At 40.7% G+C, this 26,052-nt stretch overlaps 1 long non-coding RNA gene across 3 annotated transcripts in view; it reads left to right on the top strand.

Moving 5' to 3' along the window:
• Positions 1 to 26,052, top strand: part of LOC131914145 (uncharacterized) — a 121,352-nt gene that overhangs the window by 73,802 nt on the left and 21,498 nt on the right. Inside the window, exons 2-4 of one of the 3 annotated variants that reach the window (XR_009380082.1) lie at positions 1,282 to 1,358; positions 16,472 to 16,540; positions 18,609 to 18,789. This is a non-coding gene — a long non-coding RNA (uncharacterized LOC131914145). The remainder of the gene's footprint in view (positions 1 to 1,281; positions 1,359 to 16,471; positions 16,541 to 18,608; positions 18,790 to 26,052) is intronic. The other 2 variants (XR_009380083.1, XR_009380084.1) reach the window with 2 other exon arrangements.

The following is a 26,052-nucleotide window of genomic DNA, read 5'->3' as shown; positions in this document are numbered from 1 at the left end:
TGCCTTATGTCACCAGAAGAGTAAAGGAGTAACTTAAGCATGCAGATGTAAGTGGTTTGTACCTGTAAAGGCCAGCTTCTGACTATGTGTCAAGAATATGGCCATTGACCTTAAATGCAGGGTATACAAAACTAGTAGTTATAAGTCTGAGACTATCATATCCATCCATCTATCCATCCACCCACCCATCCATCCATCCATCCATCCATCTGTTCATCCATCCATCCATCCATCCATCCATCCATCCATCCATCCATCCATCCATCATTTGTTGGATCCACATGCACAGACAGCCATATTTAGACAGCAAACAAGGTTGGGATCTACACAAGGAAAAAAATAAAGAATGTAGATACCATTTACTCAGTTCATAGCAGGAACTTCATGTCTGGGAAATTTCTAATTTGATGTCTAGGAAAGGGGATCATAAACCCCAGCTTAATAACAGTGTGCAGAAAGAGCCCGGTTATGAAGCTGGAGTGTGGGGAGGGGCTGCCAGGAAGGTGTTACTTTTATAAGAAGCAGAACCCTCACACAACACTCTCTGGGATATACTGAGAATATTAACTTCTGGAAATGTCTTTTAAGATCACGAATACAAGGTCTGAGATAAGTAAAAATTATAAAAATAAGAGTTTATACTCCATGTAATATGGCTCATGTATTAGAGATGTTTAATAACATCATCACATTGACTTTCTGGTATGTGGCAGCTAGAATTCCCAAATTAGCCTGTTGAAAGTTTCAGAGTTTTCCTAATCACCTTTATTTCCCTTTATTAGTATGCTGGCTAGATTATTCATCTGTTCTATCCATTTTTTTTTTTTAGAAAGAAAATGCTTTTGTGTTGTATGACTAACAGTCTGATTTGTTACATGAGGTGAAATTGCCTGCAGTATCTTTTCATCCTTCACACATGAAACCTTTCTAGCATGTTGCTCTAGTGTATCTGTAATGGGCACGATCTGCTTAGGGAGTATTCCAGCAACTGTGAGATGGTAACAGCCAGAGAATGGTTCTTTCCTAGCCACCGCCCCACTCCCCACACATCATACTGGGAATCTGGCTGCTTTGTTTCAATTACATTTAATATCTTCAGTTTCAGCAACCCTTAGCCTGCTGTGATTAAATATTGATACTGTTCTTCAATTTAGGCTTCAGTTTTTACCTTTGTTAATAGTTGTGCTGCATCTGGGGACAGAATGCTTATTAAATTCCCCTCTTTCCACCCCCAAAATCATATAAGCGAAGACAGAACTTGAAAAATTGCTTCCTTTACAGAAATTGATGAAGACATACTGATAACTGTCTCTCTTGAGAGTCTCTGCACTGCATGGCTGAGAATGCTCACTCACGAGGTCTGTATCTGACTGTGAACTTCTTCAAGGCAGGGTAACACTTGAGTTTTTATATCTTTAACCTTTTTATTTATTTTTAATTATGTGTGTGTATGTATCTGTGTGAATATCTGCCACATGTGGGTGGATGTCTGTAGAGTCTAGAAGAGGATGTAGAATCTCCTGGAACTGGAACCAGTTGTGAGCCATTGATGTGAGTGCTGGGAACCGAACTTGGGACCTCTGTAAGAACAGCGCATGCTCCTAACCACGGAGACATTTCTCTAGCCTCCATCTGAATCTTTGAATGCTAGCACCATCACTGACATGTGGTAACTTAGTTGAACAACAAAAGTATCCAGTTTTTAGCTTCTGTCTTCTTTTTCTGTTATTCAGTGACTCCCATTTCAAAATCAAGTATTTCATTGCTTAACATTTATTTGTTTGCAGAGATAGATGGAAAAATTATAATGGTTAATTTTAAGTGTAAGCTTGACTGGATTAAGAGACATCCACATATCTGAAAAGTCATTACTTCTTGTTGTCCACTGAGAGTGTTTCTGCAAGTCAGACATTATTTGATTGGGTAAGGAAGGCCCATCTAACTGGTGTGAACAGCTTACCTGCTGAACTACAAGCAGAAGATGATGGGACTTCTCATTTCTACAATCACAGAAACTCATTCCTATAACAAATCAATCTACCTGTCTATCTGTCCATCTGTCTATCATCTATCTGCCTATCATCTATCATTTATCATTTTTACTTACATCCATCTCTCTCTAGATCCTGTTAGAGCTATCTTTCTTCAGAACCCTGACAAACCCAAAATCTTCTCCAGATTTCTGATAACTATCCAGTGGAATTGAGTCCAATGTCCTGAAGCCTCACAGCTGTACACTTGAAGTTTAAGGTATTTACATCAAGAATTTACTTTCATCTCACATTAAAGGAGAAAGACATTCTGGAATGGGACATCTAGCTTATTACCACAGAGCCCTGTGGTTCTAGTCACATCGAGGGGTCCAAAGAAAGTATGGTGGGCAAATCAGGCATTCTAAAGAGTCCCTTTCTGAATTTGGTATATTTTCAAGGTCTAGAGGTAAAGTGGTGATATTAATGTGATTCCAATTAAAATTAGAGAATCATATGAACAGAGCTAGAATTAAAACTTCATGAGCCAGAAGAGAAAGTGACTCTTTCATCTCTGTAGATGAGGCCTTCCCACCTCTGGCTTCTGCAGTGGGTCATGTGGCAGGGTCGGAATTCAGCATACTGTGCTCATTCCTTCTCTGTTTCCATCGTCTGCCTGAGAATACAGTCATTTTGCATCAACTCACCAAACTTTCAGTTTGTTACTAGAGTTCCTTGACATTTATATGGTCTTTAAAACAGCTAGATTTTTTATTTTTCTTTATCGCTTCTACTAAAAAGGTACAGAAATAAAGTGGCTTGTAACTCCCGCTGTTTTGGAAGTTTCCCTTAGATGGACATGGTGCAATGCTCAGAGTTCTTAATTTTCAGTTCCTTCCTCTTGCCTTTTGTGTTGACCTGCTAAGATTAGTCAGGATTTAAGTTAGAAGCCCCAGGGGAGGCATTACTCTTGCTTTGTTGCTCAAAGTCTTTACCACATTTACCCTAGTAGGTGAGACCTCTTTTCTATGTATGAGACAAAATAAAGCAATACTCAACATTATGACCTAAGAAGTGACTTTACTTTAAAAAGTTTCATTTAAACTTTAGACATTTCTTCAAAGATCATCTGGTGTCTTCTGATTAGAAAGGGACGAAGGGAACAGCGACACTGTTAATTAGCAATCAAGCTAAAAGGAAGCTAAAATGCCTCTATAAGTGAAGGCAAGTATTGCCAGGTGGGACTAGATTTGCCTAAATCAAACTGTTATCTGTGACACCTTGCTTCTGACAACATATGCTTTGTAAACGGACCAGCTTATTTACTGCCCAAAGAAAGGAGGGGAAGGAAATTGAACCGTTTGAAGCCAGCCTATTGACTTGAAGCATAGTTTGAAACTAATTTATAGAAAAAGAAGGATGTCCAAATAACTCACAGCACTGTCTGTTCCTAGTGTGCGTAAGCAAACAAGAACAGTAATGAATTCTAGGTGGTTACTGGCCAGTCTGCTGTGGAGAGGCAACGTCATTTGCTTTAGTGGATTCCTGATGTGTTGACTGGCTGCCCAGAAATGAGATCCAGTTGACAGAGGAGATGAAGAATTAAATCTCAGCTTTCCATAGTGCACAAATGCCTGAGTGGAGACAAGATAGAATAATCTGCTGCCCCACTGAGATAGTATGAGGTAAAGGATTGAGAGGATTATGCTAATCCTGAGACACAAGTCTGAATGTCCAGCTACTGCCACCATATGAGTTGTCCCTTCTGGACCCCAAAAGTGTCTGAAAAAGAAAGATGGCCCATCATCTGCTCAGGTGTATTTCTGCTATGATTGTTTAGAAGCCTAGGCCTACGAAGTGGCCAGTCTATTCCTTACATATGTCTTTGAGAAGAAAACTAGTCATGTGATTGGTGAACTCCAGAGAGGGAATCAAGGACTGGGCCCTCAGCTCCCTTTAGTCTGTTGGCTGTGGATGTATTTGCAAATGTCAGTTCTAAACCCATGCTGTTGATAAGGAACTTTTAAAAGATGCTCAGGTCCAGAACCCATCCCCAGAGAGGATGCCTTAGTTCATTAGGGTGGTGGGAGTTCTGGGCACTGACTGCCTTCAGGACTCCATACCTGGATCTAATATGTAGCCAGAAGTAACAAAGGACTAGCTAAGCCATTCACAGGACAAAGGACTCCTCTGCCCTTTCCTGTGGAAGTAGCCTGAGGCTGTCTGTGATGTTTCATGACAAGATGGGTGAGTACATCACTTGGAGAAAGTATTAGCAAACCTAGTTGTAGTGACATGTTGGAGAAGCTCTCTTAAATGTGTTTTACCAGTAATACATCTGACTTTCCATCTCGATGACTCCTCTGTTATATCTCATTTTGTTCCAGACTTAGAAATGTGGTAAGTATGATTAATTTCAGCATCAACTCCAAGGTAAGGCACTTGCCATCTTCAGCTGGACTCTTTTACCTGCTATCAGTTAGTTTTTGCATTCTAAGATTCTCTGTGTCACATCTTGCTCATCCCTCTGAGGACCAAAGACTCCAGGCCCAGAGTAGCCTTAGAAACATGCTCAAGACTTTCTGTCAAGAGAATTTCATTTTTATGTTTAAAAAGTGTGGTCAAAACAGAAGTAGCTTCTGTGCTTTTCCTAAAAATCTTTAAAATACGTATATGTAGCCATCTATGAGATATTTGTATAGAGAGAATGTATTTCTCAGGATTAATTAAAATCAAACAGCCATATTAGGCTCCTGTTATGATGTTGAAGGCTGTATGTATGTATGTATATATATATATATATATATATATATATATATATGTATATATATAAAGCTCTTGTTCTCTGAAGGATTTGGGGATCCACTGTAATCAATCCCAAACCCTGTATTTATGAAACCACAGTTGATTTGAGGAAGTTATCAGTTTCTTTTCTTGGAAAAGTCATTGAAGACTGTGATTTTATTTTTATATTTGAATGGAGACACTCTACAATTAGGATTTGTGTGTGTGTGTGTGGTGTGTTCTAGAGTTATATAGGATATCTAAATATCTCCCAACTTAGTGGGAGATATTTTCAGCCAGTCAGTCTATACAGACAGACACAGAAAAGCAAGACAGTGTTGTCTGTGTTGGGAATGACTGTAAACACAGTACAAGTGTGTTCCAGTGATGCCAGATCCTAATTCCAGAAGTGCGTCAACGAGGCAGCGAGGCACAATGCATCTAATCTGCTGTGCAGCTGCAGTGTTAATGAGCCTACTGCTCTGTCTCACATTTGCCTGGGAGGAACAGTGGTGCTGCCACAAATGCTATGACATCTAATGCAGTTAGAAGGGCCCAGCCACCATGGACCCAGATTGGCAGATGACAGACTATAGGCAGTGATGGGAAGTTAGACTTATCTTGCTTCTCCCAGAACCTGGAGAACAACAGATTCAGTATGTAGAGGTAAATGGCCAATATGACAGAAAAGGAGAAGGATATAGTTTTCCTTAAGTGTTCAGAGGAGGGGAAAGGTCTCAGTTTGTACCAGTGTTGGTAAGGAACAGGCTCTGTAGGTGATGCTTAGCAAGTGAACATGAATCAGGTCATCCAGCAGAAAAGGACAAATAGATCTGAAGTCAGGACTCGAGAGTCACTACTGATCCTTAATGATCATTTAGGATGTGTTGTCATTTCTTCCTTCATATTGAAGGACAATGATTGTCTTATGAAATTCCAGAGGCAGGCCATTCCCACTTAGGAATTCATTTTCTTTCTCAATGCTTAACAGAGGATGCACATCAGGTTTGTTTAGCATTACTGCTCGTGTTGTAGGTGTTTCTGTGACTGCAGAGGTGGGGTGATGCAAGGGTATGAATGCCGAGCAAAGAGCTGCATCTATCCTAAAGGGAGGTGGTCTTGAAGAAATGTGCCCCCTGTCTGTTTCTTTCCTTCCCTTCTTCCTCCCTCCCTTCCTCCCTCCCTCCTCTTTCTCCTATCCTTACAAGTGCTCAAACCCCTGTTATTCTTTTTCATATTAAAATAGAAAAAAGTTTTTAAAAAAGCATCTAGGGAAGCCCTTGAAAGGAGATTCAACCACAGATGGCAGGATGCTGAGGGATTTGTAAAGGAGCCATAAAGGTGGAGCCATCTGCATGTGCTTGGTGATGAGGGTCAGACTTCCCAGCTAGAAGGATAAATGTCAAGAAGAGGGATGAACATCATCACCATCCCCACTGGAGCCTTCAGCCTGTTCTCTGTGCTCCTGAAGAGGAAGTATTAGAGTCACTGCTATTGAAGTGCCCTGACCTGCTTTGTCATAATGAGCAAACTTAGTTTTTCAACTATTGCTTGACGCAATTCATGTGTCCAGGTTTGACTTAAAATATTAGCCAACTTGTTTTTCCATGCTAGATAGTTCTTGTCTCTCACTCCACTACAGCACTATCTCAAAAAAAAAAAAAAAAAAAAAAAACCACCCACAATACATGGTAGAAACAAACAAAGGTGTGGGTCATGATGAATGGTTCAAGTAGGAAAAATGGAGTTTACAGTTACTGGTAAGAATTTCATTAAGAAAACAAGAAGATGAACCATGTGATTTGAGATAGTTAATAAGAGAGTAAGCCATGATGCACAAAAAGTAAAAGAAAGACAAAGATAATGGAGAGGGTGAAAACAGATGAGATCTTCTGAAGTTTTAGAGTGTGTGAAATAAGAGAGGCGTAGAGAGTTCTGAAGGGAAGCAGGATGACTCATGAGGAATGAAGCCATGAGGTTGCCAGGCCTTAGGGTAATAGAAAACATCACTGTGGATGAAGCAGTTGAGAGACTATCAGACCTCTTGTCCTCGAAGAGATGGTAAATATGATGTCACCATCTCTCGGGACAATAGCCTTGTTCAGTATGGATATGAATACAGTCAGCAAGATGTTTGAGCATTCAGTAGCAGTGAGGGGTGATGAGTAATCATTGCATCTGAATGCATCGACCTAGGTTTTCTTTGAGGGATTCAGTTATCTAATCTCCTTCCTCCTTCCTTTACCCAAACTCCAGGGATCTTTGAATGCTGCAATCCAGGTCTCTTGCTTTCCTGTCTCCAGAGTATACATAGTAGTTTATTAGCCTTTTTAACCAACCTGTTTTAACGCCAACCCATGTTAGATAATGAGCTCTTAACAATGATCCATCCAAGTATGAAGACATAACTTTCCATACTATGGAACTGGGCGGGGATGGTCATGCTGATTTAGAGAGGTGAGTGTGTGTGTGTGTGTGTGTGTGTGTGTGTGTGTGTGTGTGTGTGTGAGTGTCTGCATATGTGAACTTCTGCTGAGTAGGGAATTTAAAACTTGTATTAATGCACTAACTACAATACTTTTCCCCTCCTATGCATTGTTTTACTTTTGTGTTGGCTTCTTGAGACTCTGTAGCCCAAGTTTGCCTGGAATTTACTATGTAGCCTAGATTGTCCTCAAGTTTGTGGCAATCATCCTGACTTAGCTTCCCAAGGGCTGGAATTATAGGCATGAGCTACTCTGTTCTTGACCATGTTTTAAAAGCCAGGGTCCTCTTGTACTCCTCTAGCCTTACACAACTGACTATCTTCTCCTGACTTTTAGCTGATGAGGCAGTGTTTATTTTCCTAGATGACACACATCTTGTATCACACAGGGGTTTTTTTCTTGTTGGACCTTGACATTGGTCCCATTAAAATGTAGTAAAACTGCTTTTTTTTTCCTCTTTGAGCCTGGGCAGATCTTTTGGCCTATCACAACCAATGAAATGTGTCAGAAGGGACACTCTATTATTTCTGAAACTAATCAAATGAACACTATGCACCTTTCTCTTGTTTGCTATGAACCCATGTTCTTGGAACTCATTCTCCAGACTGTGAGAATAAACCTATTCCATCTCATGTGTGAGATCACATCAGAGGCCACATGTTCATGCACTGCCTGACAGTTCAGTTGAGGTCCCAGCAAGCAGCCAGTATCAAGTGCCAGATGTGTGATTCAAGGGATGAAGCCATTTCCACGTAATTGCAGCCCAGGTCAGGATAGAAGAAGCTATTCCTGTTATCCCCTGCCCAAATTCTTTGTGGAGAGAGTCTTTGGGCTCATAAAAATTTAAGTGTTTAATTTGTTAATCAACAAAAATAACCATAGCATTAAAGCAGTAATACAGTTATTAGAACAAATTGTTTGGGAGTCCTGCGGGGTGTGTGTGTGTGTGTGTGTGTGTGTGTGTGTGTGTGTGTGTGTATTTCATGTCTTCACTAACACATGAGTTTCCTCTTGATTTAATCAAATTTATACCAGCCCTGAACTGAATTTATTCTTAAGCATTTTCAGGGTTTGCAATGCCTGATAACTGTTGTGGAACTTCAGCCAACTTGAGCATGTCTCCAGGGCAGATAACCCAATCTGGGCAGATTCCAACTAGACTGCACTAAACAATTGTCAGATGTTCCAACTTCTCTGCGTATTCTTCTAGATCTTGCTTTGCTACACATTCTGAGTATGTTTGGATCAAGAGATCTCCTAAGCTGACTTATAACTCTTTCTACAGAATTCTTTTAACTTGACTCCCTCTGCTAACACCCACCTCTTTTCTTCCCATGTTATACCTTTGACCTTAGATCTTACTTGGATATCTTGCTTGGCAATGACTTCTTCACCCCATCTCCTCTTGACTTTCATCCCACCAAGTTTCTATATACTGTTAAGTTGGGATTAGTTTTGTCATAAAAATCTCAACTGTCTGCATTTTCTTTTAACTATCTTTGGATTAGGAGTATTTTAATCACTTGTATATGGCATTTTCACAGTGCCTCTTTGTGTATTATAAATGTACAAATATCACACACATACACACACACACACACACACACACACACACACACACACACACACTATGGTGTGCTTTGTATCTCCCTCAGAACATGCTATCAGATATATAATGAGAAACTAAAATTCTTTGTAATAGATTATAATATCAAGGTGCCCTTAGGGACAGATTTTCATATCATATAATCCTTTAAGTCTGGAATATTTTGCAATTGTCTGAGTTAAAGGGTTTGTACAAGAATTTAAATATATATCTTTTTGACTTGCTGTGAACAGATACAGAGGAAATGATCACAAAACCCACTCAGCCACTCATGCATTATTCCTTCTCCTGCTTGATTCTGCCAGGACATGTTTTCAGAATGCAGAGCATAGGCGAACTCACTAGCACAATTCTTTCTTTCACTGACTAGGGTGCATAAAGACACAGGAATGTTTCAGGTAATCTTTCCCACTCTCAAAACCTGTATAAATCCACTTGTCTCTACATACTTTGTTTTACAAAGTAAAAGCCTGTAGAAATAATCTGTCTTCTCTTAAAGAATATCCCCAAATTTATTAGTGATCTGCAGAGAGTAAACCAGGAGATAAATCTTTGTGTTTTGACTAATATCCTTTTTGGGGAAATCCTTAAGAGTTGTTTGTCTGTTTGTTTTTTTAAAGGTGGACAACTCTCACTAAAAGAAATAAACTCTGGTAGGAGAAACAGATGAATGCTTCAACCTGGTGCTATTTTGCTTTTGGCCCAGAAAGAGAAAACACTTTTTTTTTGTTAATAGATTTTTCCCCTTCTGTCACATGTACCACAGGTTATAGAACACAAATGATGGTAAATCTCCTGCTCTTTGCATTAGAAACAAATAAACAAAAGAATGCCAACCAAACAAAATAATGTGATTTATAATTCTCTACAATTACATCTCTTTCCAGCAATATATAATCACACCGCCTCTCTCATTTTTACAGCTTGGAAGGGATGGAAGGAATCACATTTTTAAAACTTTTGCTGATAAAAATAATAAGTAGAATAATAAAATCCATCCATTTTCTTGAGTGTATTGTGGAGAAGGAGCAAAATTTTGTGCCTGTTTATTAATCACTTGAATTGTAAATGCAGAGTTATTTGACTTAAGCTCAATCTGTGCCAAAACAAATATCCCCATAGCAAGCTCTGTATTAAAACCATTTTTCTCAGATTAAAATCATCCAAGCACTGCCTTTGGTGCTGTGATTGCTCAGGGTCCTGGAAACTTCCTGGAGACTTTGCTTTTTTCCAAGCTGCCTCACACTCAGAAGATACTCTGGGCTCCTTATCTGTACTTCCCCTTCAACTCCAGCTAGAAAGGGTGTTGTGGTTTCAGTAGCCATTTGTAGAAACATGGAAGGTCAGTGCAAACCAAGGTCAGCCTTTTCATATAATTTTTGTGCTATGTTTATATTTTTGTCAGACTCTATTCAGGGATTTGGTATGTTTTTTTGCTTTGCAGTATGTCTCATCTACCCAGTCAGCCCTCAATCAAAGCTATTATTTATTGTATGAGAAATTATAGGAAGTGAGATGCCTTTTCAACTAAAGCTTGTTGACTAATATGGATACCATAAATTAAACAAAATGTCTAAGCTACATATAAAAAATTATATACATATAACATAAATACAAACACATAAATATAATATATATTTGGTTTGTACTGTAAATAAGAGAGGGGAGAGAAAGGTATCAGGATAACATTAGGGAGTTCATAAAGAGATAGATGATCTAGAGTATAACTGGATAGAGCTACTTCAAATACAATGAGAAGTAATGGACTTTGGAAAGGTTGCTATATGAATTGATATTTGAAAAGGTTAGCAGACAACATAAGCTAGAGAAAGAGTGTTTCAAGTCCAGTATACAACAAATATACATTTCTAGTGGTACACAGATGTTGGGATGACTCGTCCCTAACAGGCCTAAGGGCCAGCTGGCCCAAACCAGTAATAAGATACTTCCTGAGAGCCAACCTGAGTCTGTCTAAGGGCCTTAGCAATAGCAGCGGAGACATGACCTGGACCAATGAGAGGCAGCCATGTCACACCACCAGATGCATATTCATCATACCTTCCCCATGGGTGGGGTAGAGGTTATATAAGGCTTGCCTCTTCCTGAATAAACTGAGCTTGTTGTTTCAACATCCTCTCAGAGTCTGTGTCATTGACTCTGTGCCTACTCCCCCCCTCCCACAAAGGGAACAGCACAAGACCCTGCCACATGCAGACAAAGGGCAAGTAAAGCTGGTGAAAAGGAGAAAGTTGGGATGAGAAGGAACATGGCTGTGGAACCAAGCATGTGTCTCATTCTGTGTGTGAGATGGCATGGGAGAGTTTTGAATGTGGCAGCAATACAGTCTAATTCACAATTCAAACAGGTCACTTAGGCTGCTTGTGAATAGATGTAGTAGCTAAAGCAGAGCAGAGTGATTACTGATTACTTAGAGTCAGTCACAGTAGAAGAGAGAAAGATAGTGGTGGCTTGGATGAGAGTGATGAACATGAAGTTGAAAGCAAAACAAATGAGATTTGATGATGGAAAGGACGTAGAGCATTAGGGTATGGTACACTTACAGATGACACCCAAGTGGTATTTGCCTTGATGTGGTAGGAGGCCATTCCTTTACAAAAAATAGAACAATATCAAAAGACAAGCACAGAAAGGAGATATTTGCATAGAGGTATAGTGCCAGATATTCTGTATCAGAGAGTCTTTGATGTGTCTGTTAAGATCTCTAAATGAGTTTGTTAAACAGTTTAACAAGGAATGTTTAGACAGAAGGATCATCAGCATAGGGAAGGTACTGTGTGCCTTGGGGAAGAATGGAAAGAAAAAGGACTAGGACTGAGCTCCACAACCTTATATTCAAAGACATCTTGAAGAAGTAGCAAAGGTATAAATGGAAACTGCAGCCAGGGAAGTGGGGAGCAAAATGCAGGTTGTGGCATGCTGGAGAGGACAGTGGATCAAGCAGGTGATGTGGGTGAAAGGTGATGGTTTGGTGATTTGCCCCTGATATTGCTTTGGTGGAATTGGGAGGCACTAAGGCAAGAAAGAACGGATGTCAGAGTAGAATATAGTATAAAACATAGTATAGTGTATATGTTAGCAAGTAACTTGTGTAGATGTCCAGGGCTTTTGCTTCAAGAGCTGAGAGCTCAATTTTGTTTTGTGAATAGGGTTTTGAATGTAGATCTCAGCTCCTCAACTTTGAAATATGAATATCAGTACTACTTGCCTTGGAATTACTTAGACGCTTATTTTAGAGCATATGTATCCTGTAATTTATAATAGTTTTGGGCCAATAACATATCCTCAATAAATATTAGATATTGAATTAGAACTTCTGAATGAAGCATTAAGATAAAATCAGCACAAAAATTGAAACACTAGTCACATATAAATCTTAAATTCTACTTGAACATAAAGCCAGGAATGAAATATTGGGGAGGTTTTCATGAATGGAATTCTTGAAATACACATACTTCTCAGCCTATATCTATGTGTCTCCTTGAGAAGGCTCCAGAATGTCTTTGGCAGCTATGGGAAACAGCAGGACATAACCTGCTTGACACTTAGAAAATTAAAAAGCAAGAGAAGGGTTGTGAACTACTGTGACTGAAAGAGTGCTGCTGTCACTGTGTTAGGATCATGAACCAGTTTTTAGGTCCCATAGATAGTGAGTAAGCCTGAGGTCACTAGGTATTTGTCCCTGGAGCATTCTGAAAGAGTTCAGACTCACGTAGAAAAAGTCTGTGTGAAGTAGTAGACAAATGAATACATCTAGGGTACAGAGGAATAGAATGCACACCACGTTTCACACCATGATAAGTGCACAGTTCATACCACAGGAATTGCATATTCACATCATGGGGATTGCCTGTTCACATCATGGTAGTTCACACCACGGAAAATATCCAGCTTTTATTTTTGGAATTGTATGGTTCACATCATGGAAATTTCATGGTTTATGTAGTGGGCATTGCATGGTTCACATGGTTGGAATTATATAGTTCACACCATGGGAAATGGATGGTTTATGTCTTTGGAAATATATGGTTCACACCATCAGAATTGCAGGGTTCACATTGCGGAACTGCATGGTTCACTCCATGGGAAATTCATGGAAGGTCCCAGTAGGAAAGACTCCCTGAACCCAAGACAATAGCCACAGACTACTCAATCAATGAAACCACCTGCCACTTAGTGTGATGAGAACTTCTCTTGCAAGGTGACTGTTCCTTATTTTCTATTTGCCACCGGGTTCTTGACAGAGTCAAGAGGTACAGAAGTGAGTGGGAGATATTAGAAAGACTGCAGAGCAGTGGGTTACCTGACTTCACAAATGGTCACCTGCCATGGAGAGTTGGAGGAAAGGAATCTGGTATGTATATGAAGACTGAAGTGCCAATTGTTACTGTGAATTAGATCTCCAAGGAATAGCACTTCAGTTTCTGTGAAAGAAGAGACAGCTACGGATACATCTTCCTTGGGGACTATAGTTAACCTTGGCCTTAGTCCCAGATCTTGCTGTGTAGTTTAAGAGCATACCTCTGGAATAGACTAGCTGGGTTAGGATCTCATCTCCCTCACTTACCAGCTGTGTGGCTTCACTCAGGTTCTCTGACCTCTCTGTTTCTCATTAGTGAAATGGGATATAATAGTGTTTTCTACTCTGTCATGTGTATGTGGATTAAGCTAACTAATGTATGAAAAGTTTAGAGCAGTGCTCATTAAAGAGTAAATACTGGTAAATATTATCTATTGTTATTGCTTTTGCTTATAGGGTCCAACCAAATCACACTAATTAATAAGCCACGCTGATATTTCTAAACACAGTAATGACCCAAAAAGGATGTCGTAGAGATTCTGATGAAGTAGCATCACAACGCTGGATAACACAAACTATACTGGGTGCTGGCAGTGGCATAGGGAGTGGCTTGTGGCAGTTGCAGCCTCTATGTCCCTCACTCTATGGCCAGCCTGTGTGGACCTGAAAACCTTTCTCCAACCACGGCGACATAGGCCTATTTTAATTTGCCCTCCTCTCCTGGTGAACGGTCACACTCGCTCAGATTTTATTTTTCCGTTCCTGCTCTCGGCCCTGTTGCCGATGACAGCTGCCTTGAGGACCGTGACCCCAGAAACATGTGGGTTCAGCAGCAGGTAATGCTGCTGTTACTTGCAATTCTCTGGCTCACTGTACTTGTTGACTCAGCAAACAATTCCCCCAAACTCTTGAAACTTCAGGAGAGAGGCCAGGGGCTACAGTGGGGGTTTGGGGATTCAGTTCTCCTTTCCTCCTTATAAATAACTGTTTTAATTTGAGGCCAGGGCCCATTGCTATGGGAACCTGGCACTCTCCCTGCTTATAAATCAGGAGTGTCAATCTTCCCTGCTGTCGACCTTTAACCAGAGCCAATCACACAGGGATTTGTGTTGCCCACTTCGATGTTGTCCTTGGGCTCTTTCCTTTCTGGTTTGTCTGGTTTTGGCTAAAAGTCCTGGAATCACATTCCAGGGGGGCATTAAACTTCCTCTCCTCCACATGTTCATGCTCACAACCCCTTGGAGTTTGACAAATTGTTTCATTCTCACCAAAACCAGTTTAGCTTGGCAAATCTATCAGACCTGCCACGATTTTACAGAAAAGTTTAGAGGGGGGAGGCTATCTGATACCTGCTTTCTAGGAAAAATGCCTACATTTGCAGTGTTCTGATGAGGAACACAGTGTAGATGACAACAATGGCAATGGCCATTATCATTATGCTTTAGGCTACCTCTCCTAGAAAATGCTCTAGACTACATTTCAGAGGCATCAACCTCAGCCACAGTTTGTTTGCACTTTCCCACTTCACTTGTGGTTCAGGCAGAATGGACTTTGTATATGCTGGTGCATTTGGTACAATCATTCAACGAACTCATTAGGGGTTAAGGGTTCCTGTTATTTGAAGACACTGAGGGAACTGATTTTAATTTTCTCATTGGGGAGCACAGCATGGAAAGAAGAAGGTTCTTTGCTTGCAGATATTTATAATCTAGGTGTTGAGATAACACATGAAAATTATGGAACCCAGCACTTGACTAGGGTCCCAAAAACCAGAGGAAAAAGCAGTGGTTCTGTAAGTACAGTGGGGGTGGGGGCAGTGCGGGGCATGTACTGACAGGTTCTCAAAATCAGAGAAGTGTTTGAAAGGAGGTCATACTGGAGGCAGGCCTTAGATTATAACCAGATGGCTATATGAGATGGAGGAAGGGGTTGTAGGTGGAGAGGCAGGCTTGGAACAAGATGTTTAGGAAGGCCTTCCTCTAAAGGGAAAGAATGATTTGGAGAGTACAGGATGTAAGGAAAGCAAAGGATGAAGAGCCTTGAGCTGAGGATTAAGTAGCCACTCTTCTCAGTCTGTAACAGGCTAAGAACTGAGAGTTAGTGGAGGGCAGAGGCGTCATTCTTCTACAAACTGAAGGTTTGGATTTTAGACTCTGGCACTCAAATGTTCTTTCCCTTCCCTTTAGTCAGGGTTCATTGTTTTTTGTTTGTTTTGTGTTTTTTCTTCTAGTTGAAACGTAATTCTGTGAAGTTGTTATTTGACTAGCACCCTTGCCTAATAATCAGAGAGCCAATCATCTTTATATTGTAGCGTTTCTGCTGTTTGCTGGTCTTAAATTTGAAGAGTCTGAACATCATAGGCCAAGTATCAGCAAAGCCGCCCCAGAACCTCATACAGACATCTGTCCTGGGGTGGCGACCTTCTCATTGCTTAGCAACCATTTCCTGAGTTACTCACCTGCACCTGCCCCAATAAGGATTCTCTGGGCTGCAGCCCAGATTTCATCTTCTCTACAAATCCTCGCTTATTCCTTCAGACCCATGATATTTTCTCTCTCTGATCGAGGGGAGAAGCTACCTGCAATTGCAGACAGCTGGCCTGTGGGCATTGCCATTTGTGTTTTCAGTTTCAGGAGCACAGGTTTTAGAATTCTGTTGACTCCTCGGCGGGTGCTACTTGACAGTTGCTTGATGTTGCAATGCTGTATTCAGTTTTGGAGCTTAATTGGGTAGGATAAATGCTTACTGATGTGTATGTAGCATAATAGATAGGTTTCTTTACCTTCAGAGAAAATTCAGATAATCAAAGAGAATTTTCTCTCTGGCCATGTGGCTGTCAAGAGCTATCAGCCACTCTTCTTGGAAACTTTGACTTGTTTTAAATCTCTGACAAGGGAAAGAGGATTATGATACCCTTCCTCAGGAAGCTCTTCCTGGTGGCTTCATGTGGCCTCTGTCCTATGGTGCCACTGCCCCATGCCTCCTTCATGGAATGTGTGGACTCTGAAAACTTAACTCCACCAAAAAGCACTTCCATAGATTTTCAGTATAGGAGTCTCCCTTTATTCACAGGGGATATGTTCAAAGATCTGGAGTGAATATCCCAAACGGTAGAGCCAAAGCTTATACATTGTTTACTGTTTTTCCTGTACATACACTCATGATAATGTTTAATCTATAAATTAGGCACAGTAAGAGATTAATAACAATTTACTATGTGACAGAAAAATTATGGCAATGTGTTATAATTAAGGATATGTGGATGTACCTGCACTCAAAAGGCTTTGCTCTTCTTACTTTCTTTTAGAGATGGTATGAGAAGACCTAGTATCAACCCAATGAGCTGAAGCCTGAAAATGAAAGGCCAAGTGGAATGGTTAGTTTGACTTGTCAAGCTCCTGGGAGAAGAGTCTCTGAGAATGTCTGTGGGAGACTGTCTTAATCACAAAGTTTGAGGTGGGAAGGTCTACCCTGAATGTAGGCGGAGTTACTTAATGGGCTGGGTCCTGGCCTGAATGAAAAGGAGACAAACTGAGAACTAGGGAGCATATATTAACTTGCTCTTCCTTGGTCTTGACTGGCTGTGACCAGCTGCTTCAAGCTTTTGCCACCCTGGCTTTCCTGCAGGGAGGGACTGTGAGCCGAGTAAACCTCCCCCTCATATTACTTTGTTAAGGACAGGAACATTTCATGACCACAACAGGAAGCAAAGGTAGGCTACTTTGTGATGTGGTACCAGGCTGTACCAGGGTGTCAGGCTGTAGTGATCTTACTTGAACACAAGCCTTGCAGATCCCCAATAGGTAATCTGATAACTGAGAAGACCAGTGAGTGTCTAACCCACAAGTGGCTTCTACAGCATCAGTGCAAGGTGCCAGACCAAGAAATAATTCTGTGTGTCCTGAGCAGAATGGTGTGAGACTTCATCACTCTACTGACAATGCTGCTCAACTGAACACGGGTAAATTGTATCCCTTTGTTTTCCTGCTGCTGTGATAAAACACCCTAACAAAAGGAACTTAAGAGAGTGAGTGTTTATTTCAGCTCACAGTTTGAGGGTACAATCCATTATCCCAGGGAAGTCAAAGCAGCAGCAGGTCACATTACACCCACAGTCAGAAATGCATGTTGCTGCTCAGCTTTCTCCATTTATAGAGTGTATGGTCTCCACAAGGGAATAGCACCACCCACAGTGGACAGTTACTCCCTCTTCAGTTTGCACAGTCAAAATAATCTCCCACAGACATGACCAGAGGACTTTATCCCGGGTGATTCTAGATTCTGTCAAGTTGACAACAGTAACAATCAAAAATTGTTTATTGTTGGAAATTTTCATTTAACAATATTTGGACCAGAGTTCACTGTTTTGTTACTGAAAATTCTCGAGTGAAAAATAATATAAGGGAATAAAACTGCATGAGAATAAGCTTGCCAGACTTATTCAGTCCATGAGTTGTGAATCAGGACAAAGCCATAGGTAATTAGATAAAATGGTAGGCTGTGTTAATGAAGCATTGTATGGAAGTTCTGAGCATCACCTGTAGTTTATCCTTCTCATAGAGCAGAAAGACAAATGGACAACAATCTCTTCAAAAGTTCAGTGCTTTGGGAGTGATGGGATTAAAGTCTGACAACATACCTGGCTTCTGGATATGCCCATGACTTTAAAAAATACACCCCAAGCCTACTTAATACATATTTTAGGAAGGAATTAGGCTCACAGAATGAAGCATAGCAAGTGGTGAGAGTCAGCCATGAAAGCTTGGCCTTAATTTATGCTAAGTGGACAATGATTGATGTCAAATTGCTGAAGAATACCTAAGACATTACCTTCCACAGTGACACAAATATCAGAAGAATTTATCATAATTAATGGTATTGCTCTGAGAATAAAAAAAAGATGAGGAGTTTGCATTTCTTATAAAATGCTAACAATGTTATTTGCTTCAGGTAATAATTACAGTACTCAGGCTTGCTAAATGGCAAAGTTAAACATGCAGGGCTTACCAACAAGGCTCCAGCTACAGGTGGCTTGTATTTAATTTGCAATGAGACCTGTTCCTGTAACACCCATCCTGACCTACTGTGCTCTATTGGCCTATGTTTTTGAGGGTTGCAGGGAGCAGAGCAGCACAAATCTTTAATGCCATCCTGTATCAAATGTTGAGATGGGTCCTCAAGAGATCTGATGATCACTGGCAAGCTTTTACTTTTATGTGGTTTTTTGGATGCTTTATACCCACTTTATCTAACCCTCATAACCATCCTAGATACAGAATTATTAATTTTTTGAAATATATTTTTTAATCTTTTTATTTAAAATAGATTTTTCTCTCATACAATACATCCCAACCAGATTTTTCCCTCCCTCCACTCATCCCTGATTCCCCCCCCCCCAACATCTGCTTGGCCTGAAATCCATTCCCCTTCCTTTTCCTCTTCAGAAAAGAGCAGCCCTCCAAGAATGATAGCCAAACAGGACAAAACGAGACACAGTAAGATAAAGCAAAAGCCCTCATGTCAAGGCTGGACAAGGCAACCTAATAGGAGGAAGAGTCCCAACAGCAAGTAAAAGAGTCAGAAAGACACCACTCCCACTGTTAGGAGTCCCACAAAAACACCAAGGTAACAGCCATAACACATATGCAGAGAACCTAGGGCAGACCCATGCAGGCCCTGTCCTTGCTGATTCAGTTTCTGTGAAGAGCAGTGACAGGGGATGGCCGGTGAGCTTACATTGGGTCACACAGCTTTTGAATAGCAGAGGCAAGACTGGGTCCAGATTCTAGGGTCTTCTACCTGCCCATCTGTAGAGATTAGCCAGATGCTAAGGAGTGGATCATTATCCATGACCTATGGGCCACCCACTCAGCATCATTTGTGTCCTTACTCCTGGATTAGGCAGAACCTACTGCATGACTCTGTTCTTTCTTGTTAAGTATGAAGAATACATTCATTCCAAGTATAAATTTGGCAGGCTAATTTGGCCACAGCAGTACAGTAAGATTAATGCTATAATACTCTATAGTATTGTGTGTCTAATGCTAATATGATATACAACACGATTGTGTGTGAGAGAGTTTTAGTTTTGTTTTTTCCAGGAGTGGTCGATTTGAATTGATCCACTCACACTGTCTCATCTCACAGACATTGGCACACTGACATTTTTGTGTATTACAGCTGTGGGTGATACAGCTCTCCACAGCTGTGGTCCCCCTAGCCAGGCTGGGGGCCCACACTGCTCTGCACTAACCTCAGCAGCACTTTGGGGAAAAAAAGCTGCTGTCATAGGTCATAGTTCACTTTGGGACTTTTATTTCACTCTTTTAAATTTTTTTTTTTTATTTTCATGTCTATGTGTGTGTGTCTGCATGGGTGCATGACAAGGGTGTGAAAGTGCCCTCAGAGGCCAGAAGAGTATATCTGATCCCCTTACACTGGAGATACAGGCAGTTCTGAGCCTCCCAAACTGGGCCCTGGGAAAAGAACTCAGGACCCCTGGAAGAGTACCAAGTGCTCATAAGTGTTGAGCCATTTCCCCAGCACACTCTTGTGTGTGTTGTCACTCAGGATGCTGTGACACACATACCTGGGACTGTAGCTCGTTCTGGTTAGTATTCCTGGCTCTAACTCCAAGGGGTTATGGGACAGTTATAGCTCTACCATATGTTTTTTTCATTTGTTGTTGACGTTTTGTCTCATGGAAGGACATCATTTTAAGTGACATGGGTATGTGCACTCAGAACTACCAGGAGGCTGGTGCTGCGTTCAGTTTCTTCACTGTACAGTAAACTTATTCTCAGAGATGTTTCTGCTTTCCACCAGCACCAAAGGCCACTGGATCTGCCCTTGGGCTGCCACCAGGACACTTGGTTCCCTTGTTCATTGATGATACTCCATCTTTGTTACTTTATTTCTTTGCTGTCTTTCAATTATTAAACCAGAAATGCCTTCTCAGTTACAGGTCTCTTATCATGGTCATAGAATGAAAAGTCATGGTGTGTGATTGACTACACATCACTAATATCATATCTACTAGCCTGACCATACTCTTCCAGCATACTAATAACAGAGCCACTATCCTTCATATCAAGGAGACATTAACCACCCCCCTACCATGATTCTCCAAATGAGAAGATCCAAGAACAACTTCAAAGAACTTTCAAAAAAAAAAAAACTTAAAGAAGTCAGATAATTGGCATTATATATCAAATTAATATATATTTACTCCAGTAAAAGCCTGTCTTGTGTTTCCTTTGCAAAGTGTGTTTTGTGTGCTAATGAGTAAAGGAATTAATGAGAAAGTGACTTCACTTTTAAGGCTTTTGCATTGTTCTCCCCCAAGGAAAAAGCTCCATAATTTCCAGAGCACCATGACTGTCATCCTGAGTGTAATTCTGTTTCTCATGTAGATGTCACACAGCTCCTTTAATGGAGCGTGCACTATACACGGAGAGGAGTTGATAAACCTAATGGCTAGGAAAGACATCCCTGGCTTTCTTGACTTTGAACTGACTTCCAGAACCTAGAGCAAAGAAAGTCAGGCAAAGTTCAACTTTGTCCTCAGCATTCTTGCAGAAACTCTACTTGCAGTTCCCTAAGAGTTAAGAATAGTGAACAAGAGATCTGAGAGATGGTGGTTCAGGGCACTGGCTGCTTCTCCAGAGGGCCTGGGTTTGATTCCCTGCCTCCACACTGGGCTTACAATCATCCATGATTCTAGTTGCAGAGTATCTGACACCCTCTTCTGGCTTCTGTGAGCACATGCATAGTTCATAGACACATATGCAGGCAAAACACCCATAAAAAATAAAACAAAACAAGATAAAATAGAATAGTCGTGGGGAGGGGGGCATTTGCTGAGTAGATGGCATGCCATCAGAAGGAAGTGCATAAAGGAGACCCTTCCTAGAAGTCGTTTTTTGTGCTCCGTGATCGAAAAGAAGTATGTTGTGTAGCCAGAACTGGAGAGCAAGGGGAAAATGTTTGCATACAAATTCAGCTTCCCACTGTCTGGATCAGCGAGAAAAGCCTACCAAATGTCCAGCAAGGGAAGACAGTGGAAAGGTTAGAAAGACTTCCGACATCATTTAAAGTTCTGACCCTTCTTATTACTGTGTAAGACATGGTACAAATAGAACTGCATTACCTTCTGCATTGCAACAGGAATACGTAAAACAACAGATGGGAACTGGCAGTAAAATGCCTATCAAATAATAACGTTTCCTGTACCTGCCTAGAGTTGTGAGTGTTCCACACCCTTCTATCTTGAACAGTCTGTGTCCAGTTTTGTACACAGTTGGGGCTGTGTATCTATCCGTTAAGCCCCACAAAGGAGGATCTTGTCTGTGTCATTTCTTGATCCTCCAAATTGAATAACTGGCCTTCCTTTGGTTTTATTACACACAGTACTATGAGTTATTAGTTATTCATGTATCTGCTCTTCGAAACAACAGCCCTTTGTCATGTTCTTCTCTGACCCCTAAGGGAAATGGTAGAGGATTGAGTGATAAAATGCTGATACAATATTGGGCTCTGGTTGTTTAATTCAATGTGGGGCAATTTAGCAAAACAGAATGTTTTAGTGAGGACTGGGTTGATGTGTTCTGATCTGAATCTGATTCAGATATGTCTCCTACAGGATCATGTTTAAACACCTGGTCCCAGGTAATAGCACTATTACACTATTACGTGTATGTGTGCATGTATGTGTGCATGTGTGTAATAGTCTGTCTGTCTGTACATCCATCCATCCATCCATCCATCCATCCATCCATCCACCCACCCATTCACCCACCCATCCATGCATCCATGCATCCATGCATGCATCCATCCATCCATCCATCCAACTATCCGTCCGTCCATCCGTCTGTCTGTCCATCTATCTACTATATATTATACATCAAAAATAAATATAAAAATTATATATAGAATTTTATAGATTGTGTGTGTGCCTGAGTGCATTTATGTGTATATGTGTAGAGAGGCCAGGAGAGGGAGTCAGATCCCCCTTAGAATTGGAGCTATAAGTAGTTGTGAGCCACCCAGTATGAGTGCTGGGCTCTGAGCCTAGGACCTCTGAAAGAGCAGTAAGTGCTCTTAACTGCAGCTCCATCTCTCTAGTCCCAAATGATGCTATTTCTGGACTTATGGGACCTCCTGGAGAAAGTAGGTCATGGGTTATGATTTTGAGGATTATTGTTAAGCCAAGATATTTCTGGGGAAGGAAGTGAAGGAGAAATGAAAAGGGCAATTTAATTTTTGTATTTTTATAGTTCCAATTTTCACAAGAAGCATGTATTTGTGTGTTATTTGGCATTTAAAATATTTTAGCAAAATGAAAATCCAGAGAAATTCTCTTCTGAGAAGAGGCAATGCCATGTTGTAGTCTGCTGGTTGTCCTTGACAATCTTTAACTTCGACAGCTGAAGTCTCTGCCCTACAAACAAAGCAGATGCATTGGTAAACACATAAGCAGATCGATATCAAGAACCTGATGGACGATGTTCACATATTCAGCAAATTATGTTCATAATACTAAATGAACACTGAATTGATATTCAGTGGTATGGATTCCTAATAAAGATCTTGCATATTTTAACTGTAAAAAAAAAGATTTTGAAGATCATACCTGGCCCTTGATCTTTGTTTCTCTTCTTCGCATTCACCAAACAATAAAAAATAGGCTTTGTCACTTGGTCCTGTCACCAGGCCCTGCCACTACCACGTTCTGCCCCAGGAGATGGGGGCCAGGCAGCCACCGAATGAACTCTCTGTAATATGAGTTCAAATGAATTTTTCTTCCCCCTGTTTCTGTCACACATTTGGTTAGAGCTAATGAAAAGCTGATTGATATTATAGGACGCAGGGAAAGGAGAATGTGGTCAAGATCAAGGCCAGCCAAACTGTACACTATACTTCTAGTGAAGTGAAAAAAAAAATAACAGAAATAAGTGGTACTTCATGACTGTAAGGAACTATTTATCCACATCAGGTCTCAGATTATGAAAAACTTGTGTGCCCTTTTAAAGATAATTTGAAAGGCGGCTTCTGTCCTTGAGAAGTAATTCAGCTTTATTAAGAATAACCTGGTAAGCCTAAGAGTGGAGAAGCAGGAATGAGGGATGAGTTAAGTGATTTCCATCTGTGAGTCAGGTGAAGAGGTCATGTGGCGAGACATAGGGGATCCATCTGGGGTTCTGGGGCTTTGAATGGGAGTACTATTGTTTGATGAAGGAATAAACACACCTGTTCCCTGAGTTTGCCAGTATAGCCAATCTGTTTCATATTTTAATCTGAACTCAATTATAAAATCAACAGGCCTCTGTGGAATAGAGGTGAGTCAGGGCCATATTCTGCTTTCCAAGTTAGCATCAAAAGTGAGATAGCAATGCCCAAGCTTGAGCTTTTGTCAACTGTGTGTGACTGAAGAGTCCACCAGCCTAGATGCCAGCATTAAGGTCTTTACCTGACTCTCATTTCTTCCTATTTACTAGTACTTAGGATCCTTAGCAAAGTAAAGCCAAAATAAACTAATAACAAAGTCTTAGAAAGTTGTATGGTGGTATACTATGTTAAGACAGTAGCAAAAATTATCATACGTAAAATTCCTTATAAATATGAAACAAAAGAAAAAAAACAAGTTTTCAATGTTTGTCCCTTGTTTTTTTTCACTATTGTATGAAAAAGCTATTGTTCATAAATGGACATGCATGTGGTAGTGTGTGTGTGTGTGTGTGTGTGTGTGTGTGTGTGTGTGTGTGTACCGAATGAGTAATAGGCTTGGTGGTAGTATTAACTGACCTTGTAACTATGTACCAATATAGGTTGTTTATTCCATTTTCATGTAACAAAAGTACATGATTTTTTAAAGTTTTGGAATGATTCTTGTAAGATGGCATACTATTTATTTTTTGGCTTTCTTTTCTTAATGTGTCTTTTTTAGGAGTAAGACTTAGGAATTTTGTAGGTGCCAGGCTCTATATGGTCTGGAATACCATCAAGACCTAGCAGTTATGAAATGAAATATGGTGGACAAGCGGCATCTCCATAGCTAACACCTTCCAGTAAATTTCTATGATCTGTTCTTACCATTATTTTTGGCACTATGGGAGATGAAACCCAGGGAATTGAACATGCTAAGCAAATGTTTTGTCACTGGACTGTTTCTCCACCCATACTTTTAATCCTGTAAGGGGATATGTTATAAATTTACTCCTATATGCCCAAAGACCTAGACAACATTCAGTGTTGGTGGCAGCATTCATACCAAGTTTCACTGTGTGCTAACATATGTGTGTGTGTGTGTGTGTGTGTGTGTGTGTGTGTGTGTGTGTGTGGTGTCTACTCCATATTTTAAAATTAATTAATTAATTTAATATTCTAGCAGTAGGTGCTGTTTTTCCTTCCTCTTCTCCTCCCAATTCCCTCCCATCTCCTCTCTGTTCCCACCTCCCCAATCCACTCTTCTTCCATTTCTGTTCAGGAAAGGGCAGGTCTCCCATGGATATCAACAAAGCAAGACATATCAAGCAGCAGTAAGACTAAGCACCTCTCTGTGTATTAAGGCTGGGCAAGGTGACCAGGTATAAGAAGTAGGGTCCCAAAAGCCAGTAAAAGAGTCAGAGACAGCCCCTGCTCCCACTGTTAGGAGTCCCATAAGAAGACTAAGCTACACAACTGTAACATATATGCAGAGTGCCTAAGTCAGTCTCATGCAGGCTCCCTAGTTATCAGTTCAGTCTCTGTGAGACCCTATGAGCCCAGTTTAGTTGAATTCTGTGAGTTTTCTTGTGATGTTCTTGACCCCTCTGTCTCCTAGCTCTAACTAATGTTTGACTGTGGGTCTCTGCATCTGTTTCCATCAATTGATGGATGAAGCCTCTCTGATGACAGTTGGACCAGGCACCAATCTGTGAGTATAGCAGAGTATCATTAGGCATCATTACATTGACATTTAATTTCCTCTAGGCATGTTTGATTCTATCCTAGGTTGCTGGGTCATCCAGCCTGTGAGTACTGGTGCTTCAGGCAGTGTCAGGGATGGGCTCACTCTCCTGGTATTGGTTTTAAGCTAGACTGGTCATTGGTGGGTCACTCCCTCAATCTCTAGGCCACCCTTACCCCAGCATATCCCATAGACAGGACAGACTGCGGGTTGAAGGTTATGTGGCCAGGTTGTTTTCCCACTCTCCACATGAAATCTTGCCTGGTCACAGGAAATGGCCAGTTCAGGCTACATATCCAAGATTGCTGGGAGTCTTGTGTACTGAGCACTAGATGTCTATCAACAGAACCTCCTGAATCCCCACTGATCCATCCTGCCTACAATGACTCACCAAGGTATGTCTCCTTCCACAAAAGCCTAAGATTAATATTAGAGAAAAATGTCCTCAGTTTTTATTTTGTTAAATCAAAGATCTGACTACGGAGGTGTTATTTGTTAATCCATCTTCTGGGAAAAAAGTATTAAATTTTATTTGTTTTTAATAAATCCACAGTACTGGATTATCAATGAAATTGTGGTCAGGTATTGTTAGAATGACACAATCTCCCTATTTATGAATTTAGAAAACCAAAAAATATGAATCAGAGGTCACCCTTTCTCATTAGCCATTTTGTTTTGGACGGTATGGTGAGCTGCCCAACACAGTAACCATTAAACAAATGTGCTTATGTAAATAGAAATGAAAATGAATAAAAGTAAGCAAAGTGAAAAATACATTCAGTGGCTTCAGTCCTATCTCAAACCCTCCCCAGTTCCACATGGTCAGCCTCTGCCACCCTGGAGACGGTGCTCCTACGTTCACGTTTTCATGTTCTCAGAGAGTTCTAGCCATCAGCACTGCAGAACCTATGTACTTGGGACAGTTTGAAACAAAAGATCCC

This window comes from Peromyscus eremicus, chromosome 7 (genome assembly GCF_949786415.1).
Source record: "Peromyscus eremicus chromosome 7, PerEre_H2_v1, whole genome shotgun sequence".
Classification (NCBI taxonomy): Eukaryota; Metazoa; Chordata; class Mammalia; order Rodentia; family Cricetidae; genus Peromyscus; species Peromyscus eremicus.
This window is presented reverse-complemented; position numbering and strand designations above follow the sequence as displayed.